At 35.1% G+C, this 23769-nt stretch overlaps 1 protein-coding gene across 1 annotated transcript in view; it reads left to right on the forward strand.

Annotated features, from left to right (window-relative positions):
* The first annotated feature begins 1160 nt into the window (after positions 1–1160).
* Positions 1161–23769, forward strand: part of LOC136803514 (adhesion G-protein coupled receptor G6-like) — a 42357-nt gene continuing 19748 nt past the window's right edge. Inside the window, exon 1 of the mRNA XM_067060256.1 lies at positions 1161–1241. The gene's annotated coding sequence lies outside the window, so the exon portion shown is untranslated. The remainder of the gene's footprint in view (positions 1242–23769) is intronic.

Here is a 23769-nt window from a genome sequence, read left to right on the forward strand (position 1 = left end):
ATATATCAAAGTGAGAAAAAGCCCCCAAAAAGTCAATCGAAATATTAAAAATATTCAAGCTTTTTATTTTTTGAATGAGAACTTCTTGAAAATGTAACAATTTCACCCTTGTGTGTTTTTTTTTTTTCCCTAAGAGGGGGATTTTGAGACATAATTACATGCACGCCTTTTTTATAAGAACCAGTAAATTTTGGCTCAGGTTGTTCTTAACTTTTTTAGATTTTCAGGGTTAAACGTTCTTACGATGTTCTTAAATGCGTTTAAAATCAGTTAAATTTTACTAAAATTGATACTTTGGTAGTAAATTCTGAGGCTGTTCTTAATCTCTTCTTAGGTTTTGGCCAATTTTCAGCCTCGTGTTCTCATAAAATTGTTCTTATAAAAAAAATATGTATTCGGGTAAAAAAGTATCCAACATGTAAAGAAAAACTTTTTTACAAAAATAATTAAAAAGACAATAAAAGACAAACGGGAATAATAAATTATGAAACACAAAAAAAATATTTGTTACATTTTCTATGATATTGTTTTGTTCGATTGTTTTTTCCTTTTGATTCTTCTCCTTCTTCTTCAACTTCAATTTCTTGCTTTTTGTTTCTTTTGAGTCCCGGGGGGGGGGGGGCTGGGGCTAGGCAAAATGGGTACCGGTTATGTGCGAGCCAAAAGGGTTCCTACACGTTTTTTATTAGAACATCCAAAATTTTTGAAGCCTTGAGATGTTCTTAACTTCTCGAATTTTAAGCCTAAAAAATGTCCTTAACATGTTATTATTTTCGTCATTTTTTGAGTATTTTTGTCCATTTTCCTATGAAATTCGGTGTTCTAGAGTCCGCAAAGCCTTAAAATGTTCTTCACTTGTTCTTAACATTTTGGCCATCGAAGCCTGTTATTATATAGTTTGTTCTTATAAAAAATCGTGTATTTCATTTGAGTCCTGAGAGGGGGGGTACTTGCCGGGTATGTGCGAACCCTAATTCGCACCCTCGAAAAGGGTACAAAAATCATCAAAGAGCAATTGAGTCTCTGTAAGGATTCCAAGTGCTCTGAACTTTGGCTTAGACATACTCGTTAGGGTGAGATTTTTCGTTAAATGTGAATATACGATTATGTAATATGGAAGATGTAAATATTTCTTTTCTTTTTCTCGTATTTTCAAAGGAATCTGAGGATTTTGTGCGTCATATGGAAATCTAGACTAACGGAACGAAACACGCAAGATGGCGATGGGGAAGGAAAAAAAGGTATTCCGGAGCTTTTTTCTTTTATTTTGTTTTGTAATAAGTTCACATCCGAAGGCATTTTTGATTTCATAACGCTTTAGACGTCTGTTCATATAGTTAGCTTAGGAAGGAGTTTCTAGAAATATATACCCTTGTGTCACAGACACGCCTGGAAATTGGTATTCTGATGGAAAATTTTCTCCCTGCTTAGGGAAAAACGATTCACTGGGGCTGTGGGAAGGGTATAAAAATTGTCAATGCTAACAAGTAGTAAGCCATTTGCTCTCTATCTTTCGAAAAATAATTTAGTCCCCGTCAAGGGAGCTCATAAAATTCTATAATTCGAATCTGACTGAAATTTAAACTTCCCTGTAATTTAGAAGAAATTGGATACCTTATCGGGGAAAACTTCGTCGGGGAAAAGTGACGAAATCTTGGCCAAATGACGAATATTTTTCCCCGACGAAAATTTTTCCCGGCCTTAATGCGTTTACCAACTACCAGCACACTACAATATCAAAATTTTGTTCTGTTTGCTACCCAAATTTTGCAAAATTTGGAATCACTTTAGAAAAATTAGATTTAATCCTGATCCGCGAAATTATGCGAAAAATCAGGGAACTCCTCAGCCGCGAAATGAAGTCCCCGCAAAAATTTTGAATTTAGCGGATAGGCCCATCCACAAAATTTAATCACCGTGAAAGTTTATCCCGTAAAAGTATAACGCTGTATGGCTTGCAATTTCAAACACCACTATTACTACTCAACTCATCAGACAAATCCAGTCTGAAATTTCTTTTACTTTTCATTTTAATATTCCATATCCATAATCTCAATAATATTTCTTTGACCTCGAAATAAAAATATAAGAAAAAGATACTAGTATTCGTAGACCAACTAGTACTAAAAAATAGAAATCCTTAAAATATAAATTTATTTTTCTTTCAAATAGAACTTTTTATTGCATTGAAAGACTCAAACAAGTCACTTTTTTTTGAACCAAACAGAAAAATTGAAACATTGTGAAAAAAAAGAAAAAAAAAGCAGAAATTTTGAAACTTTTTTGACGCCAATGTTGGAAGAATAAAAGTCAAAACATTCCAATCAAGAAACATAAATATTTAGTTTCTATAAGAATTGTGAATTTGTATAAGAATATAGTTCACTAGTCTCTCCGATAGATCGTGATTACTCCGCGCACGGCACGCATTCGCACTATGATAAGCAATATGACTTTGTTAGGATCTCTCCATTTTAGGGGCCCCCAGCGCTTTGCGTGAATGCGTGAAAATTAAAAAAAAAAGATATGCGTGAATGCGTGAATTGAAAAAACTTGCGTGAACGTGAAAATCCACTTTTTGATTGCGTGAATGCGTGAATTGAATCTGGGCTATTTTGTATGTGAATACGTGAATTTTCCCTTTTTTCCACCGATTGTGTGCAGTGTTCCCGATTTTCCAATGTTTCCCTGATTTTTCCCGAAATTTTTCCGATTGAGGGTCCTCTGGGGGGCTCATTTTAGGCTAAAGCGAAAAATTCGAACCAAATTCAAAATCAAACGTCTTTAATAGATATTAATCAGAACCCAGCACATATTATTGGAAAAGATACCGGGTGTCCCATAAAAAAGCCCCCTTCTTTGAAGTGAATTTTCTCGAATTCTATCAATTGTTAAAGAATCAATCATTTTGCGTGGCCTTACATTGCCTTTTTTCGATTTTTTTGAAAAGTATATGTTTTAGATCATAATTTTTGATCTAGTTGACCAAATTTGACAAATAGCCCCTCAAAATTTAAGTTTATCCTTTCTCTTTCCCATGAAAAATTATTAATTCTTTATAAAAAGTTCATAGAACTCGAGAAAATCAACTTCAAAGAGGGCGACTTTTTTCTGGGACACCCGTTATTTTCAGATAAACCGCTCTCATTACAGATCTTTCAGTTAGGGGTTTTTCTCCCTGGATTTTTTCACTCATCATTGATCATTCTCTTATTGCTGTTGTTGAGCATCAAGCAGAGAGACATAGACTAACATTTTGTTCTAAGTACGAAGTCTTTGGTATGGCCTGACCAGGGGTTGAACCCACAACCGGATGCTTTACCCTAGTACCACAGTCGAAACTTAAAGATGTAAGATCTTCCAGACAAATGACACACATTTACCGGGTGCGTCAAGAAAAAGTATACATGTTTGTCAAGATATTGTGAGCTTATGGTGAAAGATTTTTTGTAGATGATGTTATTGTCCGTTACACAGTGATAACTGAGTTTATGTATTTGCACTTTTGAGGACGGTAGAGTGACTGAAGCGATTTGGAAAAACCCGCAATTCCGCCCCGCAAAATCGAGGACGGTAAAAGTGCTGATTTACCGTCGTCCTCAGCTGGTCAGGATCTACTCAAATTAGAACCTTACCGTCTCCGTCGCTGAAAAAACACACATACATAAACTCGCTATAGTAAAGGCGGGAATATATTCCAATTGAAAGTCATTTGAAGCAAAACTGAGACCACAGAAGGCTCTGAAAGTCATTCTGTTGATAAAATTCTATGATGTCAAATACTCGATATCTGAAAAATCTTTGGCAGTGAACGTGTTGAATTACAAAGGGCTCGTCGTGTGAAACTCTTGAAAAGTGCTTATTTACCGTTGTCCTCATTTGATCAGGATCTTAGACAAATCGTCTCCGTCGCAGAAAGATACACTCGCTAGGGGTTACTTTGGCAAAAATAGGATCTGGATGTGTGCGAACGATAGCGATCAATTTTTTCACCTTTCAAAGTCTCTGTAAGTGTTACAAAAATCAAAAAATTTCAAAGTAGTCTCTCTAAGGGTCGGAAAAGTCACGAGTTTTAGGGTTTTAATTTCATTTCGAGAAAAAAAGTTGTTAAAAAGTTTCTCTTAAGGACACTTTTTTACCAAAAGAATTTGGTCTCTCTTAGACTCTCAAACGGTCAGTTTTCAGAGGTTCCGTCCGCAGATACCCCTCATCTGGCAACTCTAGTACTCCCCCGGACCTCGCTACCAGTAGTAATATGGTTTGGAAGATGATTCGGAACCAATAGCTCCGAGGTTCATCGAAAATATTTCAAAATAGTCCAAACGAGCGACGAGATCAGGGTGTCAGCGGTTCGCAGTTCAAATCCCCGCCCCTTTCAAACTTCCGTTCAGTCCATAGATAGATGATTTGACTGGTCGTGGACCCCGTGAAAACCATCAAAAGACTGTTTTAAAGTCCGAGAGTACTGGGCGTAAAATATCGACTTTATGTTTTTCTATGAAACGAGGGGCTCAATCTCAAAATCTCAAAAGTGCGTCAGTTGTACATCTAATTAAGGAAAACTTCTAATCATCAAATTTTTCTCTATTAACAATTATTTTAAATTTTTTACCCATCCAAAAATAATCTTACGAAAGGAAACCTTGAAAGTGGGCTGAAAATTTTTTTATTTTTTGTTTTGGTTAATAAACATTGAGACATTTAGTTTCGAACATTTCAACATCTGCAACTAAAAGCGTATTTTCACGAATCTTTTATTTCGTAAGGTTGTAGTAATTTTTAATTTTGTACCCCGGTAACCATATGGTCTTTAGTTTGAGCAATAAACAAGTTTGCTAGGCTTACTTCGCGGGCCTCCTCTCAAAAAGTCGCAAAAATACTATCTACTTTCGAACCAATCACATGCGGTCGCGTCCCATAAAAGATGCTGCAGATGCTAAGGGTTGGCCCTCTACTACTAGCTTAGAGGGTCAAACGGTATGGCAGCTAGTACGCGGGATACAGGAGAAAATGTAAGTAACACCCGAAGCAGCGATCTTCGTTCAGGTTTCTAAAACTTATAATTTTTACAGTGTACAAAGTTCTTCCGTCTTATGAGGATTGGGCTTTTCTAGCAAAAAACCGTATACCCCCTGTTGAGGAGGTCCATCCCTCTGTGGCTGGAAATGCTGTAACCCCCTGGAATTCCAGGCAATTTCAGGTTTAAACCCCTCTGGAATTCTGAATTTTAGTAGGATTTAAAAAGCTACCCCCATGGAATTACAGTTATTTTTGACCGATTTTTGTATCTCCCTATGGAATTCCGCCACATATCAAACCTTACCCCCTTGGAACGGAAATGGACCTCCTCAACAGGGGGTATACGGGTTTTTTTCTGGAAAAGCCCATTTCTGTCTTAGCGAGATGCAAAAAGAGGCTTTTCCGTCTTCAAATTCAACAAAATTCTACAAAACATGAAGAATCTGACCAAATTTGTTGTTTAAAATCCATTTCCATATGAGAAAAAAAAAAACTGTTTTTAGCCCGTAAATATCACGTGGCCTGTGCCTCTTTCATATTTCAAGATGTAATATAGATGATGCTACCATCCGTTAAAGGGGTAGCAAACATGGGTAAAAATATATGCGCAGAATTTACAGTCATCACGGCGGTTTATGGGAAACAGATAGTCACCTCCGAACAATGCGCTCGCGACACGACAGAGTTTTTAACATACATCTTCACAGTTGTTGAACTTTTGAGTATCGTCGCCACACCACATAATGACCACAATGACCCACATGAGTAAAGTAAGAGTAATGAGTGTGATTGCATCCAGTTCCCGCGAGTAATGGTTCCTGCGAATTCCCTTAACAAGGTAATGAGGTAACAAGACATGGGTTGACCCGGGCGAAGGTACATTTCCTTGCCAAGTGAATCATAGCACCGATTGACAATCGAACCATGACTTCCAAGAAAGGACTTAAGGTTGATAACTACACCACTACATACGCCTTAAGAAGAATTTTAAGAACATTTTAAGGCTTTACGGAACACCCAATTACACTTAGGAAAATGGACAAAAAATACTCAAAAAATGGGAACATGTTAAGAACATTTTTAGGCTTAAAACTCAAAAAGTTTAGAACATCCGAAGGCTCCAAAATTTTTTAATGTTCTTATAAAAAAAGGACGTGTATCAGAAAGCACTCAAGGCCTCAAACAGCAAAATATTGTAGTTTTCCATTATTTAATAAATTCTTACCTTATTCCTGTGACTTGAAATGTTAAAAATTTCTACATTCCAACCGAAACAAACAAGAGTCGAAAATAAAAAATAACGAATGAAGAAGAAGGAAAGAAAAAATCGCAAACTGTGTGTTTTGTTATTTGGGGTCCCACAGCCGAAGCGAAAAAAATCAATCTGCGTAACCTTTTCAAACACATTTAACAGAAAGAAAGAAAAAGAAGAAAAGAGAAAATAATCAGTTGTAAAACAAAGAAGTAAGAATGAATCAGTCCTACAAAATATAAAGAGAAATTGAGCCCTTTTTTCTGCTTGAAATATTTCAAGGCAGAATAAATGAAATGAAATTTGGACCTCCTGGACAGATACGTAAAATAGTTTGTAACTTAAGGATAAATGAGAAGCTTGACAGGGGGTCATTTGTGTTTTTAAACTCAATTTTAAAGAGAGAAAGGTCTAACGAACGATACAGATTTATTGGGATTGCGGCTGTCATGGTTACGCATGACGAGCATTAGCACTGACCTTTAGAATAACCCCAGTACATTACCCTTAGAACAAATGGTAGTCTCATATTCCAATGGCGCATTGGCGACCGCCCACTTTCGGCTAGCGACACCTCACCAAAAAAGGGATTTCATTCGTTTTGGTGAGTTCCACTGTGATGATTTTCGAAAAATAGAAGACTTTCAAGTGTTTTGACTCAAATTCGAGTTTTTTGCTACTGCAGGAGCTTCAAAAGTTTAAAGCGGCGTCGAAAGATCGAATGTTTAGAGCCCGAAAACCTGGGCTCAAAACATGCGAAAAAGTCTCAAAGTGGAATAGACGTTAATTGCGTAGGAAAAACGAGAGTGACGTCTAGTATAGGCTTACTATTCGGCCTTTTGGTGTGCCGCATCCCCAGTCGGGTCCAAGCTCCCTTGAACGTAAACTTGAAAATATTTCAGTTGGGCGGGGTTTGGACCCGCCAATCCCTAAAACGAGGGCTGTCCTCGCAAAATCCTTGACGTGGTCTTGCAAGATTCCGTAATCTAAACTTTCCAGATGTTGAAAATTTTCCCAACCTTGAGGGCTTTACCGTGTCGGGTGAAAACCTCTACATCTGGGTGACCTGTGTGGTTTTCTCGCACAATTTCATAATGCAAGGCAAATTTTCTTGCTTGATAAAGGTTGATGGTTCTCTCTAACCACTTCGGGGCTTCAAACTCAATGCATGAAACAGATACCCAAGATATCCAAGATTTAAACTGTTCTTATTTTGATGTTTGTGGCTGTTTTTTATTAGATGTTTGTAAATTTAGCCTCGGTAAATTTTTTAGCACATGTGTTGCCTTCCGATTTCAGAATGCAAATTGATTCGGGAAGACCAGACGATAAACCAGAAACGTCAAAGTAATTTTAGAATTTCAATATTACAATCGTCGTATTATCATACAATAACCATATTACTGTATGACATGGTTTATAAACGTAATATTACAATTTTAAAGTCTAGATATCTAGGCTTCACTACACCCCCTTCTCACAGACCCACTGGCAGTGGCGTTGTGGGAAAATTTTTCTGGAGGGGCCAAAGTCAATTTTTTTTAAATGGCGCCCCACCCCCAATTTTCCAAAGTGGTGCCCCATCCACCAGTTTCTAAACTTTTACTAATTCATTTGCCTAGGCATAATTAGGAAGGAAATATTTAGTGGAAAAGAGTAGATATATCTTTGATGAATGGAAAAGGGAAACACAGGCCCAACCATGGTTGGGACCGACTAGAAAATTTTTAAAAATCGACTGCCAAGATACCCTAAATCACTAAATAAAAATAGACAAATTTGACACTTGCTAGAGTGAAAAGAAACTTAAAGAAAGAGAGTGTAATGCGAGCGAAGCGAGCAAAAAAATTGATGTTTTATGATTTCAATATTGTTGTCAGCAAATTGGTCTTGGGGCGTAGTTAGATTTTCATTTAATAATGCTATATTGTACACAAAAAAACTTGTAAACTAGCTAGATTGCAATTACAATTGAAGTTACCAATTAACTGTATTGCGAGCGAAGCGAGCGAAAAAAATTGCGAGTATTTTAAAATTATCTCAGTAAAATTGGTCCTGGGCGCAATTTAAGGCGAATAAAGTATAATTTTTAAGATTGGGGCGTATAAAAAAATCTTTTTTGGCGCCCCTTCAAAAAAGCTCCGCTGGGGGGGGGGCATGCCCCCCCGGCCCCCCCTGCCACAACGCCACTGCCCACTGGGTCCCCTTCCCACTGGAAAAATTGGCCAAAATATCGTCCCCAGTGGAAAACTATCCGCCAATTTTTGTCCCCACTGAAAATAATCAAATAAACCAATCCTCAATGCAAAAATTTACTATTTTCCCCATCCCCACTGAATTTTCTTGCTTGAAAACAAAAGAATTGAAATCCCCAGTCATAAAAAGAACGGAAATATCAATCCCTAGTTTCAGTCCAATATTTTCATCCCCACTGGGTGAAAAAATTCCACCGGGTCTGTGAGAAGGGGGTGTTTCACTGCTCGATAAACATAACTCGAAGCCTAGTCTTGCACGCCAGATGACTAATTCAGACATTTCATCACATATAGTAAAGTAACATAACAAAATATTCTAAAACTAATGGAAGGGACAGCTGTCGTATTATCATACAACACCCATATTACTGTATTACATGGTGTATAAACGACTCCAGTCTTTACTCGAACCATTTTATTAACTCGAACAAGTTTCAAACTTTTCAGACCATAGTTACATTATTGTTCAAAAAATTCATACAACGTTGTTTCAACGTTAATCTCATGGTTGATTGGGAAAACTGTTACTTTACGAAGCTAATTTGAGGTCTCAAGCGGTAAATCGTCTCGAGCCTTAGCAATTTGGGTTGGTTACACGAAATTAGAGTAAACTTAACCCTACACATCAAATGCGGACATAATGTAAATTTTTGCCCACTTTGTTCCGCGGGCTATTTCAAAGTATTTCAATCCCTAATTTCCCTCTATGTCATATCATTACTATATTGAACGTTGAAATAACGTTGTATCTCAGCTGTAAGACAAAAATTTGTTGGACAAAAAGTAACAGGTCAAAATCTGGTCGTCTAACTTCAAAGAATAGAAAAATAAGTTACATCAACTTTTCATGAAGGAAAAAGAACTTATACATGTCTTTTTCTATAAGAAATAATTTTATGGAGACAATGAGGCTGATATTCGTGCAAAACCTCGAAATATTTAGGAATAACCTAAGCTTAAAAAATGAAATGTAAATCAATTAGGAAACACAATCAACAAAACTCAAGAACAGATAAATTAAACTTTTAAAAAATATCGAAAGAATAAGAACGGTTGAAGCTGAGCCATAATTTACTAATTCTTATAAAAAAAGCTATCGTCTTTTTCAAAAGGGAGGGTAAAATATTTTTATTCAGGGTGGTTAACTTTTGATAACCTCTAAATCCCTTGCAAGATAAACTCTTTCTTTTTTTTTATTTGAAAAAAAGGGTTTCTAAGCTTTTTGATTATCCTGACTGATTTTGTGATGATAGCAGATTATGTGAAAAGATTTTTTTGAACAAGTTTTCTTTTTTTTTCTCCTTTTCCTTGATAAAAGAAGATTTTACTTTTTCCTTTCCTTTTGCAAATCTAGCATTCTTGTATACGCGCTTTTTTTATAAGAATACACTTTATAAGAATGTCCATGATGAAAATGGCCAAAATATTAAGAATATGCTAAGAATATCACCATCATGGAATTTGGCTACTGAAGATTAAGAATGCCATTTTTAGAGCATTTTCAATTATAAATTGTCAATTACCCCCAAGGAAGGCTCACTCCTTTCACAAAAATGCCAATTTATGCTTAAGATGTATTTACTAAATGTTAAATCTAGTCTGAATTAGGACCCTAACCTAAGAATGCTGTAATATATCCATGGTGGAATGGAAAAAACACCATTCTTATAAAAAAAGCCTGTATACCTCTACAGTTTTTTCTTATTTTGCAGTACACGCTTTTTTTTATAAGAACCAATAAAGTTTTCAGGCTTATGTGGGGGGGCGTACGGTTTTTCGGAATTGCGGGAATCGACTCTTTTTTCTTTTTTCTTTTTACGGAATTTCGGAAATTTTGGCAAAATTATTCGGTATTTCGGAAATCGCAAACCCCGTACGCCCCCCTTATAATGTGTTCTTACGATGTTCTTATTACGCTTAGATTCTTTTCTTAAAAACTTAAAACGAGTTTAAAATCTGTTATAATCAGTACTGTAGATGTAATTTTCTAAATCTGAGGCTCAAATTGTTCTTGTTGATTCGTTTTTAGGTTTTTGCAAATTTTCAGCCTATAAAAAAGCAATGAATGAGCAAGAATATACTTAAATATCTCGGAGAGGAGGCTACTAGGGTTGGAGAATGTCATGTTTGCGTGGACTGGACCTCTGACGACTTTGAGAAGGTAAAAACATTGACCCTTACCGTCCGCTACCCAAAACCTATTTTTACCTAAGTACTCCCCCCCCCCACTCATGGGTTGAATATTTATGCTTGAATTTGCCAAAAAAATCAAGAATAGGCCAAGAATATCACCATCGTTAAATTCAACAACCTAATATTACCATTTTTAGAGCATTTTTTTGGACCTACCTCGGAGGCCCTTTTAATTAACCTGTTCTTTTGATATAAAAGCGAGCATTTTTATAGATTTTTATGGTAGCTTGATGGCAAAAGGAAGTTGTCCTCTAGTGGTGTCTTTCACTTGGGTAAGGGCACCGAAGAAAAAAGTGATTGGACATGGTTATGCTCTACTTTAAGGGCAGAAACTTTCGCGTTTTTCGCGTTTTTGGCATTTTTTCGCGAAAGTTTCTGCCAGGTAAGAAATTAAAGAAGAAATTCGCGAAAGTTAATTTCGCAAAAAATAAAATTTTCCTAAAAATTGCGAAAGTTTTCAAAAGCCGAGAAGAGTCGATGTTATCGATATTATCGCAGTGACTAAGATTCGGAATGAGACGAAGAAGTGCAAATAGTTTATCTTTCATTTATTAGCATATCACTCTTTCGATTGAAGAAAAAAAATGAGATTAGAAATATTTTTTTACTCACTTTCCCTAGCCACTCGCGAAAGTTATTGCTACTAAAATTGAACATTCACAAAAAACCGCGAAAGTTTCTTCCGTAAATTTTCTACAAAAAGTAAAAATCGCGAAATTTAAATCCGCGAAATTTCGCGACTTTTCGGTCTCGCGAAAGTTTCTGCCCGTGAAAGTTTCTGCCCTTAAAGTACTAGCCTAAAAATATTCTTAACATGTTCTTATTCTCCTCATTTTTGGATCTACCTCCGGGTACCCCGGTGGAGGTCCTATAAATTAACCCTCGTCCGTCAGTCCGTCCGTCCGTCTGTCCGTCTGTTACCAGCTTTTCTCAGGATTGACTCATTAGTTTTTTCTGATTTTTTGCACAATGATGCAAAATGGCAATGCCCAGAACGTGACGGAGCCCGATTTTTGAGAAAAAATTTATTTGGGCAAATTTTGGGCCAAAAACTACTTAAAAATAGGGTTTTTTGGACTTTGTGCAAACTCCTGTCATTACTTTTTTCTGAGTTTTTGTACAAAGATGGAGGGCAAGATTCTCTAAAGAATGGCTGAAGTATTTTTTCCCAGAAAATTCTTATTCGCCCTTAAAAAAACGGATTTTCGTATTTTGGGGAAATTCCCTTTAACCAAATAAGAAAATATAGCTTTTCTCAATGTTGACTCGTTATTTTTTTCTGATTTTTTGCTCAAAGATGCGTATTAACAATGCCCAAAACATGGCTGAGTCCGATTTTTGAGAAAAAAATTTTCCGGTCGAAAATGCCGCAAATATGCTGGAAATTGCCGTTTTTCTGGATTTTCATTGGATTTTTTTCTTATTATTGGTTGTTTTTTTCATTCAAAAACATTATTAATAGCAATGCCCACCATCAAGCATGTTTCAATTTTCAAAAAATTGATTTTTGAAGCCGGAACTATTCAAAAATCGCCGGAACTATTCAAAAATCGCCGGAACAACCTATTTTCGCCGGAAAGATAGTATTTCTTGAATTTCTCAAGCTGTACTTTATATTTTTTTATGAAATTTTGCACACTGTTGTAAAATAATAACACCTAAAATGTGACGGAGCCCGATTTTCAAAAAACATTTTTTTTCCGGCTGAAAATGCCGGAAATATGCCCGAAAAACCGGTTTTTTACATTTTCTCGAATTTTCATCCTTAGTTTTTTCTGATTTTTTGCAGAAAGATGCGTATTCGCAATGCTCAAAACTTGGCCAAATCGATTTTTGAGAAAAATTTTTTTACGGTTGAAAATGCTGGAAATCGCCGTTTTTGCAGATTTTCATTTGACTTTTTCCTTATTTCTTTGTTTTTTTGAACACAAAAACATTATTGATAACAATGCCCACCATTAAGCATGATTCAATTGTCCACAAAACTGATTTTTTGCAACCGGAACTTTCTATTTCTATTTTCCCTACTCCCCTACCCTCTTCCCCCATCAACAATCAATGATAAAATTTAATGCGTTATGCATTTTCGCAAAACACTATATCGTCTGACTGATTGTCTTCATTTTTCTCCTTATTGCTATCTAGCTTTCATCATCAGGTAGGTCCATTTAGCATTTTGCTTGTTTATATTGTTTTTTCCATTTTCTTAAGAAATCGGGTGTTTTCGAGTCCATGAAGCCTTAAAAGACTTAAAATGTTCTTAACTTATTCTTAACAGTCTTATGTTCTTATATAATTTGTTCTTATATAAAAAAACGTGTAGGATCTATTTTGAAAAATCATACCTTCTTCATTCCACACAGATTCATATTTAACGTTTCCAATCACTTAAAAAAATGAAAAACTATCAACTTTCAAAAACCAAGAAAGCAGCAGTATATGTCTATCCAAAAGTCAAAAAAATTATTCCATTTAAAATTTTAATATGATATATATATCCATGTACATAAACCAAAAAAGACAAATATATAGAAAAAATGAAACTTTTAAATTTTAAAAATAATAATAAAAAAACAATAAAGAAAGAGTTGAAAAAGGGGGACAACGATAAAAAAAGTCATTAGCGTGTTAGTACAAATTAGAAAATAATCTTTTTGGTGAAAATATTTTAAAGGTCTCGTTAAGAGGGGAGGAAACTGTTAAGAACAACTGAGAACAGGTTTCTTTGTTGTTTTCAAGGAGAAAATCGTCTGTCCCTTTACCTGAAAACTTATTTGAAATCAGCGAAATTCAGTCTCAGGAAAATATAAGTTCAAAATTGTTGGTCCTGTAGAAAAAATCTTCACTTTTATTTTTCATTTTCATTTTTCATCTTTATTTTCAAAACATTTGTCTTAAGATCATCTGCTTGTAAAGTTGATCTTTACAACGGCGAGTTGCATGTTTTTTCATTTATTAGAACCCAGTTTATAAGAACATTGAGGCTGAAATTCGTCGAAGAATTAAGAACATCATAAGAACATGCCCAGCCTCCGTTTGGAAAAAAATGACAAGAAACTACAATTTTTTCCTCTTTTCAAGCAGTTTTAACCGAACTTTTTCTAAAATCGAGAGTCGAATATTGTCCATTTTACCATTTTTAAGTGCCCTTTATTTTGCATGATATTGTCTCGATATTGTCGATTTAGAGTAGTCTGAAAAATTAAAAACGCATTTAAGAACATTTTAGGCTGAAAATTGTTAAAAAAATAAGTACATCCTCAGGCTCAGCCAAATTTTAGGTGTTCTAATAATAAGAAAACTTGTATATCCTGCGTTTCATATCAGACACATATTTCATATCAGGAAAGTGTCTACCTATTGTTATATTATGCTGACATTAGCAAAAAAAATTTTTTCTTTTCCTCTTTCTGACAATTCTTGCTCCACATCCGTATCAATCCAATGTGAAAAAGCTTGTAAATTAAAATTGATGAGTAAGCAAACGATATCTCTCTTATTTAAAAACAGAAGTCTCTCCATCGCACCGAATGGGGTTTCCTAATTTTGACGTTCGAATCATAAACGTCAAAAAGACGGGGGTAAAACGTTCGAAATCACGTCAGAGATGGCGCGCGGGTCATATTTAACGATTTAACCCACTGTAATATCACTGTAATATCACTTTTTAGGTGACCCTGGCAGGGTCATCCTTTCAACAACAAACAGACTCTCTAAGGGTTGCAGTTCAGAGAGGTCCATTCCGCACATTCACAACATCTCCCCACCCTAATAGACCTTTTCATAAATTACGTTACGAACATCACTTGCCTCGTTTTGAAATTATTGCCATGGTGATTTACTCCCAGCGGATTTAATTACAACTACTTTCTATTCATAAAAAAATCATTCTATGTGTCAATGGACATAATCACTATGGTAATTGTTTGAATACGAGGCAAGTGATGTTCGTGACGTAATTTATGAAAATGTCTATCCTCCCGGATAATAAATACAAATGAAAATTTATTTACATTACAGTGCAGTTCTCTGATATTCCACATTCAAATATTAATGCACCAGTCTTAATTGCAATTGCATGGTCCTTTCCCAAAACGGTCTCCACTTTTTTTTCCAAATCTTTGCAAATTTGCCTTGCTCTGTATCTGTCTAATTCATTTCCTTTATATAGACACTCAGCCAAAAAATAATAACTCCAAAGTGTTTCCTCGTGATTTTCACCAAAACACACTGTTGATTTCGTCGTGTTATCCTCAAAAATTGGCAATGCTTTTTGATAATCTTTATTCAAATGTAGACAGTACAGTATGTGGCCCCCAAAACGGCGATCAAATTTGAAATTTCTCTCAAATCTAGAGGAAAATAGATTTTACAAATATTTTTGCTGCAGGAAAACCTTTAACATCTCTACTTTATTTCCTGGAAGATCTTTTTCAAAATTTTCAATTTCAACAATATTTTTCAATCGCTTAAAGATAGGTAGCTTTTTTCTAATGGCCCCCAAAACGGAGGTTTTAAATTTTAGCGATTTCTCGAGATATCTCTAAGATATGAATACAAAATTTCGACCACAGTTTTGAAATATGATTTATAGGGTTTTGGGCATAAATTTATTTGATAAAATTTTTACAGTATACCCCTGGTTGTCAAAATGCAGGTTTGGGGCAGCCAAAACGGAGGTGTAGTTAAAATCAAATTATTAAGCCCGGTGGTAATAGCGGGAAAAACTATGAACATATTTGTGTTTTCCCTTAAATTTACGACCCGATGGATGGAAAATTTATGATTTTTATGAAATATTTCAAGATTTTCAATATTGCAAAGGCAAAACTGAAAATTTAGAAATATTCAAAATGACAATTTTGATTTAACAACGTCTTAATCAGGTTTTTGAAAACAAATCTCTTTTGAAAATAGTTCCATTCATGTATGGAATAAGCTGTGAAAATTTTAGAAAAAAAGCTTAACTGAAACTGAAAATATTAAGCTTTAAAGATATTTTTCTCCTAAATTTTGCAAAAAAATGACAGAATTTGCCGTTTTTGATGATTCAGCGAAAATTTTTATATATAATGTTAATTTTTTGTTATAAACTATTCACTCAAGGTGATAGGAATAGAATTCCAAGATTTTTTGCTTTTTCTCATATTTAGAATTTTCGGTTTTGTCAATGCTGATTCTAGGGCTCCAAAATAATGGTTGACCTTCAAGATGCTATATCTTTTACCCAGCCTCTAAAGTCACAGATGTATTTGCATTTTCTGAACGGCATTAGGTGTAGAAAGTTTCCTATACCCCGTTTTCATAACTTATTTTCAATATCCAAGGAGGTAGAGTGAGTTATATGCAATTTTTATCTAATTTTGGTGTTAAAATATTTCCTTTAGACGCAAATATATTATTTTGAATCTGTCTCAAACCATCAAAAACATGCTCATTTTTTAGTATAACCATCATTCTTTCAAAATAAACAAAAATCGTTTAATTCTGATAAATCTACAAGTCAGAATCTTCATTTTAATGAAAACCTCCGTTTTGGGGGCCTTCTCCGTTTTGGGGGCCATATACTGTAGCCTTGGGGTGGTTTACTTACTCCCAAAACAGTTGTCAAAGCGTTTACAACCCTTTGAATTTGAAGAAAATTTTATTAAAAATCGTCAACTCGCATATCAAGGGATTTAAAATTACAGCCTTCTAATGAACATTTTCTGTGACAAGATTCCTCGTCTTTTGTATCAAATCAATACATATGAAAGTTTGCTCTTCAACTATCGGGAAAGAAAACACTTTTCCCATATGACCAATTTTTTACAAAAGAATCCCACTGTGCTACTTTTACGGCAACCAATTTATTTATGCTGTCTTTTTCGATTAATTGGTCATTAAGCCAAGAGAGCTCTAGCCCTCTCTTGGAGAACAAAAAGTTTAATGACCAATTTTCGACGTTAAATCTGGAATGTCCCGGGCATACAAAAAAATATTTTTATCTCCAAACCATGGCATATCATATACCGTTGGAAAGGTATTTTTACACTGATTCCAAAAAACATCACAACACGCATCTCAAAATGGACTGGGTCCGAGTTATAGGCCATGGGAGTATTGTACAGACCAGAATGGCTCCTGGCCCATAACTCGGACCTAGTCCATTTTCATGTTGATACATGTTGTAATGTTTTTTAGAATCAGTGTAAAAATACCTTTCCAACGGTATATGATATGCCATGGTTTGGAGATAAAAATATTTTTTGTATGCCCGGGAGCCGTTCTGATCTGTAAATTACTCCTATGGCTTATTTCACGGACCCAGTCCATTTTGAGATACATATCATGATCATTTTTAGAATCAGTGTGAAAAATCCTTTCCAACGGTATATGATATGCCATGGTTTGGAGATAAAAATATTTTTTGTATGCCCGGGAGCCGTTCTGATCTGTAAATTACTCCTATGGCTTATTTCACGGACCCAGTCCATTTTGAGATACATATCATGATCATTTTTAGAATCAGTGTGAAAAATCCTTTCCAACGGTATATGATATGAAATGTTTTGGAACAAAAACAAAATTTTTTTTGGTCTGTAAATTACTTCCGTAGCCCATAACTCGGACCCAGTCCATTTGCAGATATATGTTGTGATGTTTTTCAGAATCAGTGTGAGAAAACCTTTCCAACGATATATCATATGACATGACATTTTTTTTCTTCCCTGGGAGGCATTCTGGTCTGTAAAATACACAAACAGGTGTTCCAGAAGTGGCTCAGAGGCTTAAAATGTTTCTTACCCCCTAAGGTACCACTGTACCAAATTTCATGCTTTCTAGTCAAAAACGCACAATTGATGCACACTTTCCCTAGTATAGATATTTTTTCAAAGAGGCCTTATGTAGTCCAGCAGAAAAACAATGATAAAACCATGCATAATTATTACAATATGCTGGACTACATAATTATTCAATAGGGTGGCCTCTTTGAAAAAATATCTATAGTGGTCAGAGTATTTTCCAAGAATTTTCCCTTTTTCCATTTTTTTGGGTAAACCAGCTAAAATAATGTAAAGTCCTTCGAGAGGAGATACTTCATATTTTTTTATTAATGTTAAAAGTGTACTGTATATATTGTTATCATACGTCTGTTTCATTTTCGAATGACAGATCTAGTCTTTAGAAAGAGAAATAAGTGAAAGCAAAATTTCACATGCATTTAATATCTGTATCTAGTCTACACGTTTGTTATTTTGTGAACCAGTAAATTTTTGATGAGTCTCAATTGTTCTTGTTCTTTTGAAATGTTCAGGCTTAAATGCTCTCAAGTTGTTCTTACATATATCTAGAATTTCTTTTGACTACTGATTATTCTCAAATCAAAACTTAACTTCCCAAAGGCAAAGTTCAATCGAAAGTAGACTCGAGTCTAGCTTATTTTTTGGCACTTTGAGCATAAATTAACAATACAGGGGTGGACGAACCTTTCCAGGGGGTATTTTGGAGAAGAATTTCCAAGGGGTCTAAGGTGAAAATCGGCGTTTTTCCAAGGGGTCAGGGGTTAAAGCAATGGCTACCTATATTATCCACAGGGTTTACGGAAAATCTTTGTTTTTTTCCTGGGGGTTTGGGAAAATTTTCCCATTTTTCCAGGGGGTATTTTTTGACCTGAAAAGGTTCGAACACCCCCCCCCCCCTTGTATGGATATTAAATGGAATAGCCCAATGTTCTTATTTTTTGATGCATTTTAGATCGTTTTTTGCCTCGACCCTTTTTAGTGCCTTATTTTACCCTATTTTGCCCATTAACGGTCAACAAAATATCAGACATCTTAGCCTCAAGCCTGTTCTTGAATTGTTGTTATTATTTGGCCATTTTGAACCTCATTGTTCTTACAGATTTTTCTTATGAAAAAAGAGAATAAGCGAAAACCGTGTTTTTTTTATAAGCGAAAAACACGACTTTTTTAACAACCGAAAAATATGACTTTTAACAAGCGAAAAATGAGATTTTTAACAAGCGAAAATACCATTTTTAACAACCGAAAAATATGACTTTAACAAGCGAAAAATGAGATTTTTAACAAGCGAAAATACCATTTTTAACAACCAAAAAATATGACTTTTAACAAGCGAAAAATGAGATTTTTAACAAGCGAAAATACCATTTTTAACAACCGAAAAACACGACTTATGTAACAGCGAAAAATGAAATTTTTAACAAGCGAAAATACCATTTTTAACAAGCGAAAAATATAACTTTTAACAAGCGAAAAATGAAATTTTTAACAAGCGAAAATACCATTTTTAAAAACCGAAAAACACGACCTATTTAACAAGCGAAAAAAGAAATTTTTAACAAGCGAAAAATGAAATTTTTAACAAGAGAAAAATAGGATTTTTAACAAGCGAAAAAAAGGATTTTTAACAAGCGAAAAATGAGATTTTTTAACAAGCGAAAAATACGATTTTTAACAAGCGAAAAATACGATTTTTAATAAGCGAAAAATATGACTTTTAACAAGCGAAAAATATGTCTTTGAACAAGCGAAAATGGCCATTCCGTTTTAACCGCAATAAATAATTTTGAAACAAACGGCACGTCATACTAACCCCGGTCGGGTCGATATTTCAAGGTAAGGGGTCACTCACATATCGATTCTTCCCACGACTAACGTCAAATTGACGCTGATAATTTCTAAAATTTTTTCAGAAAGTTGCCGGAATTAGTTATCTCCATAACCATAATCAACAGAAAAGCTGCATTTCACAAAAGAAGACCGACCGTCGGCGAAATTCAAGGGCCGTGCGGACCGTCTGAACAAAAGGAACTCGAGACGTTAACATCGGGCCGTTTGTTTTGGTTAAAATTTCTGTAAAATAGCGAAGCGAACGAATATTTAGGTATGTAAAAGGAAAAAAAGAAATATGGAAAGTAACATTTGTCACTGAATAAACGTATTAAAAATCGATATTTCTGGTGAAATTTCTTAGCGTCAAAGACTCTAACCCACCCACCCCTTCGCGTCAATTTGACGTTAGTCGTGGGAAGAATCGATATGTGAGTGACCCCTAAGCTAAAACACTTTAGAATAGTCAGAAAACATAGTAAATAAGCTAGAAAAGTACCCAGTGGGTCAGAAAGAAGCCTCAGAGAAGATAGGCAGAAATGAAAAGTCGATGTCGGAATGAGCAATAGACAACCTTCCTTTGAGACCTTGTAATTGTTGCTTCCCAAAACACTGCATTGAACGCTTGCAAAGAAGTGAGGTCGTTTGCCGTACGAATGGCTATTCTTCAAATCATTTCAATATTTTGCCGGCGACGACATGCGACTGAAAGTTATTTTTGTAGGAGAATCTTTTACGCTCAAAACGGTCGGTCTCGTATTTTCGAGAAATTTCCTTGAACCACCTCAAATTTGCCATTTCACTGGATGCATTTTCTGAGCCAGGTTCAAAATCAAAGATTTTCCTAGCACAGAACACAGCTAGATATTAATCCCGCAAAAAAAGTCATAACAAAGATTTTTTACAGCGCGGGAAAGCTAGCTACGCCGTACACACATAACCTAAAGATTTTTTAGCGCGGAAAAAGCTAAGTTTGTCGCGCGCACACCAAGGAAACTCACGCCACATGCATACAACCCCTGGTAAAATAATATCGAGATATGACCAAAAAGAAAAATCAGTTCCGATCAGAAAACTAGATTTCACATGAAGAAAGGGTCTTTGTTTTTTTTGCTTACTAAAAGGGTTGGGGTGGTTCAGCTGAACCATTTGAACCCCCTCAGATCCGCCGCTGCTAATTTATCAAAATCCTTTTGTTCAAAATAGCAAAATGCAAGGTTAACCATACATGGTACTGTTAATTTGTGATCTTCTCCTAAAATGATGGGGACTTTTTCAACAAGTTTCTCAAAGATAGGGATCGCCTTTGAATATTCTTTCTCTTGCATCCAACAATATGCCAAACCATGCACACTCGATAGTGTGTTTTCATGATTTTCACCAAGCAGGGAAGTTTCTTTCTGTATCATATCCTCAATTATTGGAATCGCTTCCATATACTTCTTTTCCTCTATCAGTTTTTCGGCTTTATCTGCTATTTTCTTTATTAATTTCGCCTAGCGAAAGTATTACGATAGCCTTTCGCGGTGTCATCGGAAAAAAAACTAGAAAACGAAAGTATAACTAACACGGTGTAGAAACGTAGAAACTTCTAGAATAATCTCGAATAGATTCAAAAAATGGACTCACTTGCTAAAATAAAACCCATTGTTTTGAGAGGGCAAAATGCACAGTTAACGTAACCAAGCATTTGTAAACATTCCTCGTAAGAGTTTTTTTAATGGCTGCTCCAGCTTGAGTTGAGTGGTGTATCATTGTAATGTAATGTTTTTTGTTTTTTTTTAGAGTATTTAAAGAGATTTATATTCGTTTCAAGTTGTACTTAGTATTTTATGTTTGTGTAGTTAGTGAATGCACCAATTAACTATTATAGTGCTAGGGATCTTGACATAGATTTAAAGTATACTTTTCGAACATCTCCACCACATTACACTTCACTACAACAACACAGGTATGATCTTCTATTTTTTGTAGGAAAGAATATGTAGTCTATCGAAGAAACACCTTTTGTGTAGGACGCAATGTTCTCCATGTTGAATACTCCTTTTGGCGAACGCGACGGTCTATTGCATGAATAATTGCTCCACACTTTAGTAAGTCCATAGATGCAGGTAAAACAAGCAAGCAGGAAATTGGCACGCTAACATTCTCCTAAATTAGCACGTCATAAGGCTGCAAATCCTGTTGCATATTGCTCAATAAAATATTAGCTCAAATATTAGGGTTTTATTCGCGTAATACGGAGCAGGTACCGTGTGATCGGGTAACTTACATCAATCAGTTGAGGTTAACATGCATAGCCCTCAAATGAATGACAATAAAATACAAAATTAAATCAAAACAAAAATGGTAGAGTAGAGCTGTGAGTTCATTGTTTTGAAGTTTTGCTGCTTTGACTGGTCAGTCATTTGACGATGGCTATGCAAGTTTCCCTCCACTGATGCAAGTTACCCGACTTTACGGTAATTTCTGGCCTGAATGGGTGGAGTAATTCGATATGCGGAATTGAGTCAATAGGTTGTCACGTTATCCCAAACGATTATATAATCAACAACTCCACTGAATCCAGCATTAAAACAATAATAAGGAAATATCTAGTTACACGTGTTTATACTAGATATGCTTTTTTGTGTATTACCATAAGCTGGTCTATTGTGTCGACACCCCTCATCTAATTCTGTCACCCTTCTTTGAAGATAGGAATAATCAGGAAGGTTGATTTGTCTGATAGTTGTTTGGAAAAACGCGTCAACCTATGACCTATTGACCCGATTCTGCATATTAAATTACTCCAGCCATTCAGGCCAGAAATTATTTGCTCCGTACGACAGAAATAAAACCCTTATACTTCATAGCCAATACGAACAAAACTTATACATCAGGAATATCTAATTTCCTGCTGGTTTTACTTGCATTTACGTACAGAGGTATCATAAATTTAAGCTTTCGTAATAAGTACAATAGGCAGTCGTGTTAGCCTAAAGGAGTATTGACCCTTATTGACAAAAGATCTTTTATTTCTCTGACTGCCAAGCAAGAAATAAATAGTAAAAATCAGCGATTTGGAGCTTCTTATTTTTTCAAACAGAAAGTACCCCACAGTAAGTTAGACATTAGACTAACTTACTGTGAGGCATGTTGTGATGCTTGAGTTTTTCATTATATTAAGACCCTTTGCTAGTTAGGATGTCATGTTGAATAATTAAAAACTCCAGCATTATAAAAAATTGACACATTAATGCATAATTATTTTATTAAGTGTACATTCGTGTTTCTTATCATTGTTTTGATGCTGGAATTTTAATTATTCAACATGGCATCCTAACTAGGTAGTAAAAAGTCTATTCAATATGACAGTGTGTCACTAGACAAACATTTTTTCAACAAAAAGTTCATAATTATGTCACTTAATAGAAGGGGGTCTGCAGGTATTATCTGCCCCTCTCGTCAATAGTATAACAGAAAGAGCCAGACTCTTTGAATAAAGTAGATCAAGTCTACCTGTTCTGAAATAGAACCGAATGATTTTATTTATTTTTTGTTAATTAAAAGTAGTATTTTGTTGGAAAGATAATTTTGTGTATATGAATTTAGAGAAAACGAAAATCTTAAGGTTCTAGTATCTCTGTTCTAGTATAACTAGTAAGTATAAAAAGATTTGTAATGATTATTTTGCTCTCTTTGAACTTTACCAGACATGTCTCTCTAAGGGTAATTTTTTTCATATATTCGATTCTGACTTGTACCTCGGGCTTTTAATTCTTTATTTTATCTCTTTAATAAGGCGAAATTTTCGACCATAAAGTCGTCTTGTTTCTTGTTGGTATTTATTTTCTTCCTCCGTTAGAGATCCTTGAATCTTCCCTTCCAATTTGTTTAGATTTTTCCTCATCATCTGTTGACTCGACTGGTTCTTTCTGTTTTGCTGGCGGACCTTGAAAATAAGGATATTGTTTTTGAAACTCTGGAAAATAATAGATCTTATTGGAGTTTTTGATTTTTCTAAAAAAGCGATGCATTGTGGGATTATTTTGGGAAGTATTAATAGAAATCTCTTAGGAATTCCTCGAAGGAATTCTATTGTAATACCCCCGAAACAATCCCACAATGCATTGCTGTTTTAGAAAAATCAAAAACTCCGATTTAAGGTCTATTGTATAAAATACACCTCATGCTCTATCTCGCTCGAAGAAAATTCTTGGCCCCTTGACAGGCCCGGCGGAACAACCATTAAATTGGGAAAGCTGAAGGCTCAAATGAGATAAAATTTGCTTGGAATTTGAGAAAAATGTCTCATTAGTTCAAAAGTGGGAAAGCTGAAATCTCCCTAGTCCCCCCGCTTCCGCCGGACCTGCTTGAAGATCGAATTAGAACTAAAAGATTGATCCCTAAAACTGCCATTTGATTAAAATACTCTCCGTAATCTTTAACTTGC

Source organism: Clytia hemisphaerica, unplaced genomic scaffold, assembly GCF_902728285.1.
Source record: "Clytia hemisphaerica strain Z4C2 unplaced genomic scaffold, Clytia hemisphaerica genome assembly, whole genome shotgun sequence".
Lineage (NCBI taxonomy): Eukaryota > Metazoa > Cnidaria > Hydrozoa > Leptothecata > Clytiidae > Clytia > Clytia hemisphaerica.